Genomic DNA, 4,913 nt, shown 5'->3' on the forward strand with positions numbered 1-4,913 from the left:
CTAACCAGCGCCGCCGCCACGAGCGGCGCGCCCGGCCCGGGCCTCGCCGCACAGCGCCCTCTACAGCACCGGAGCCGCGGCCCCGCGCCGCATTGCCGGGGGCGGGCAGTGCCGGTGCCCCGCCCAGCGGGACGGCCTGGGCTGGGGGCCAGGAGGGACTGACGTACGTCGCCGAGCCGTGCTTCCGGCCCGCTGTTTTTGAGGGAGTTTCGGCTTCGCCGAGTGTTTAGGTGGCAGAGCTCGTAGAATCACAGAATCATTTCGGTTGAAAGGGACCTTTAAAAGTCACCTAGTCCAACTCCCGTGCAGAGAATAGAGACGCCTACAGCTAGGTCAGGTGCTCCGGCCTGACCTTGAGTGTCCCTAGGGATGGGGCATCCACCACCTTTCTGGGCAACTTGTTCCAATGCCTCACCACCCTTATTGTAAAAAACTTCTTCCTTATATCCAATCTAAACTTTCTCTCTTTTAGCTTGAAACCATTTTTCCTTGTCCTGAGTCCGTCCCCTTCCTTCATACTGTGGGGGAGTTGGACAAGGTGGCATTTATAGATCCCTTCAACTCAAAGGATTTTACCAGTCTGTGATTCTGTGACATTCCTGGTCAGTCAACAGCTGCAATGTATCCTCATGCTGAGTACCTGTCTTTGTGCCTCCAATCAATGTGTATTCCAGTGTGGGTTTTATTCATCTCTGGCTATTTCCAGGGACAGTGTCTACAAGCATGTATAGATTTTTTACATTAACTAGTTTGTGGCTCCAAAACTTTTCCTTCAGCATCTGTTTTTAGCTTTCCCGCTTAGAGATACAGCAATAAATCCTTTTTTGTCAAGATCAAACTACAAACTTCAGTCGGAAAAACAAGCACATGGACCCTCTGCAGTACTGCAGAAATTCAACTAGTTTACTATTTTTCATTGCAGGATTTTTTGTTTGTTTGTTTGTTTGTTTTTGACAGACAAGATGGTCTTCTGAATTTGGTGCTGTATGTCACAAACATCATTTGTTGCTTGGAATGTAATTCCTTATTCAAGGAACTGGATATTCAGTCATACTGGTTTATGGTGTTGCTTGCCAGCTTTGGGTAACCTGAGCTGCATTTCAGTCTCTGGCTGTGAGAACTGAGACTCATGGATTCATCCCGGTCCTCTTCTCCCCTGCTTACACCAGAAAGCAATCATTAGAAGAAGAATCATTACCAAAAAGCAAAGAACACAGGTTATTTGTCTGAGTCAAAAATAGATAGTATTTTGGGGTTGGAAAGGACATTTAGGGACTCTGAAGTAAGCTCTATGACATAGGCAAACTTCTTCAACTTCTTTTACATTTTAAAAATGTATTTGATTCCGGGGAAGGGGAGGAGGCAAGGGGGAGGAGCATATGTGCATCAGTTGAGTCATATCTGCACCAGAAGAATGTACAAATCATGTTTAGTAAAGGTGAACAACTTTTATGGATACCTTGACCTATACTTCAGCTAATTTATATATGTAAGTAAAATATCAACATGGAAAATGAAAACAATCAAAATCTAGTTTGAAAGGCAGAGAAAGAGTTGGAATTTTTATTTCCTCATAATTGGTGAAAACAATCAATATGCCAGTAGGTAGTGCAGTCTCAGCTGCGATGTTTTCATTACAAATGAGTGTGGTATTGGCTAGCAGAAATAAGCTTGGGGCAAAGCTCACAGAATCTGTATACAACATCGTTGAAAGAGAACAAGAGCTCTCTATCTCTTCAAAGGCAAAAGAATAAAAGAAAAAAGGAAAGACAATGAAAGACTAATTTTTTTTTTTTTTTAATAAGTAAATGCATGGGAAAGAAAAAAAGAAGATTGTTTCAATATATTTTTAGCTGTGTTCCTAGGGCAAATTTCATTTAATCATTCCATTCCTTCTGTACATCCCAGACAGTCTTAGTGCAGCTTGAGCACCTTTAGGCTTATAAATGTGACAGAACAGTTGCTGCAATCTGATAAGTGGTTTGGAGGGGGCTATTTGGAAAAGGTCCAGAGGAGAGTCACAGAGATGATCCATGGGCTGGAGCCCCTCTCCTATGAAGACAGGGTGAAGGAACTGGGCTTGTTCAGCCTGGAAAAGAGAAGGCTGTGGGGAGACCTCATTGCAGCCTTCCATTGTTTAGAAGGAGTTTTTAAACATGAGGGAAATCGACTTCTGACATGGGTAGATGGTGATAGGACAAAGAGAAATTGATTTTAAACTAAGGGAGGGGAGATTTAGATTGGAAGTCAGGGGGAAGTTTTTTAGTGAGTGAGTGGTGAAGTGCTAGAACAGGTTGCCCAGAGAGGCTGTGGGTGCCCCTGGAGGTGTTTAAGGCCAGGTTGGATGGGGCTCTAGATAATCTGATCTAGTACTTGATCTAGCAGCTGGCAGCCCTGCTTGTGGCAGAGGGGTTGAAACTTGATGATCCCTTCCAACCCAAGCCATTCTATGATTCTGTGATTTTGTGTCTGTACAGTTAGTTTCTGCTGTGTATCCTTTAGTGGACGTTCCCTATATGCCATCTGTCATCCTCCATGCCTAAGCTATTCCTGCTATGTAGTTTTATTGCATGCAGTTTGTTTTGCCTTCCACCATGTTTTAAATGTTTTCAGGTTTAGTTCAGGTTGAATTTATTAAAAAATATATATATTTAAAAGAAAACTATTCCTTTGGGAAGTAGGAAGAGAACTGAGTTGATTGACTAGAGCAATCTATGTGGCTGTTAAAACCAGTGTCTCTCAGTGTGAAGGATATTGATAGAATATTGACAGCCTGGTCACCTTTTCAGTGGAAGGAACTCTTGCAAGTCAGTTAAGTACATCAGCACAGTTAATTTATATGTTTCTTTAATCATTCTTCCCCATAGTCTTATCTGAGATACTTGTGTGAACTATGTTGCTATTATAATTCACAAATCTTTTCAATATTCATTTAAGTTTTTATTATACCTATGTTATAGATGGGAGACTGATGCCCTGTTATTTTTGGCTGTGTAGTATTTTACAATGATTTGAAAAAATTTAGATGATTATTTGATGTGTTAAGCCTTGAGCTTGTTGCAAACTGGTTGAATATTGCTTTTTTATAATGGGTGGCAAAATGATTTTTAAGACTCTGGTAGTCAAAATCATAGAATCATAGAATAGGATCATAGAATAAACCAGCTTGCAAGGGACTCACAAAGATCATTGTGTTCAACTTCTGATTCCACACAGGACCACCCAAAAATCAGACCATATGCCTGAGGCCATTATCCAGAGGCTTCTTGAACTCCTGCAGCTTGGTGCCCCACTTTCTTAGGGAAGCTGTTCCACTGTTAGAGCAGCCTCCCAGCGAAGAACCTTTTCCTAATAACCAGCCTGAACTCTGAATGAATACAAGATGGGGGCTTACCTGCACACACTACCAGAGTGGAGTCCAAAACCAAGATTTCAAGTCTTGTAGTGTAGCACATGGGAAAAATTACGTCAACTCAGGAGAGTAATTCCAGAAACAGTAGTCATGAGCTATCCAGGAAGAAAGGGTCAGTACAGAAATATAGCTATTACGTCTCTTCCAGGCGGGCTACAAAGGTTTTAATAGCTTCTTCAGTATCTAAAGCAGAACCCTGATCCTCCCTCCAAATCAATCTCGTAAGAGTTCTGCTGGGGAAAGAAAAATAATGTGTGTTAACAAATATGTGCTTTACAGACAATCCTTTCTCAAATGCAAATGAACTCAGTGACTTCTATATTGCAAGATTGAATTTTAGCTTCTGTTAACTTAATTGCTCCTTTTTCTATTCTGTAAATTTGTTGAAAGATATCAATATTCTGTATCTTTTAGCAACTTTTTTTTTTTTTTTTCTGGAAAAAATCAGTTACCTTTTTTTGCCTGTGTTTGGAAAATTCATCAGCATTTCCCTCTTTTTCCAGGATGATCAACCGTGATTCCCATGTGAATTTGAGATATGTTTTCTAAATTATTTTTTATTCTGAGCAATAAAACCCTTTTTAAATGCATTTGTTTCTCTCTGGACTTAAATTTTTTTCTTGCTGTTTGAGTTAACTGGAAAAACATTTTTCCTAGGCTACCAGAACACTTCTTAGATTTGAAAGGTTAGCAGTTCTGAGTGATACTGCAGTGATACGTTTCCAGTTCCTTAATGTCTTTTTCCCCCTGAAAATTCAATATTAGCATCACTGCATCCATATCATTCTCATTTTTTACAAATTCTATACACACATGGGATATTTATCATCCAGTATCAACATGTCAGATTGAGTATGATTAAATCAAAGTAGAAACCAAACAAAAATTAGAAGCTGCAAACAGCTCTGCATGGTCTTTATTGCACTATTGATTTTAAGCAGATCTCCTCATTGATTTTGGTGGGGAGTTGGGCTAAAAATAAATAGTATGAGATGGCTGTTGATTGCACCTCAAAATCTGTACGAAGACAATAAAAAGATTTTATGTGAAGGGGGGCCTTTTCACTACTAGCATTAGTGGGTGTGTGTTCTGATCACTGTCACTTCTGAATGACTTTTCCTTTAGCAGATGACGCAGCCTGTGTACACAGGCTGTATACACGTAGTTCAAACCTTTCTTTATGCATGAGTGAACAGGCAACACCATGGATTTCCACATAGTCCTGGAATAAGGATTGATTTCTACACACGTGGGGGCTCTTGGGAAAGATGGATGGAAAGAAGCCTCTTAAACGTTTAAGTAATTTACCAAGAGAGTGGTGATGTGCTGGTACAGGCTGCTCAGAAAGGTTGTGGATGTCCCATCCCTGGAGGTGTTCAAGGCTAGGTTGGATGGGGCCCTGAGCAGCCTGGTTTAGTATTAGATATGGAGGTTGGTGGCCCTGCCTGTGGCATGGGGGTTGGAGATTCATGACTCTTGAGGTCCCTTCCCATGCAAGCCA

This window comes from Meleagris gallopavo, chromosome 3 (assembly GCF_905368555.1).
Source record: "Meleagris gallopavo chromosome 3, MGAL_WU_HG_1.1, whole genome shotgun sequence".
Taxonomy (NCBI): Eukaryota; Metazoa; Chordata; class Aves; order Galliformes; family Phasianidae; genus Meleagris; species Meleagris gallopavo.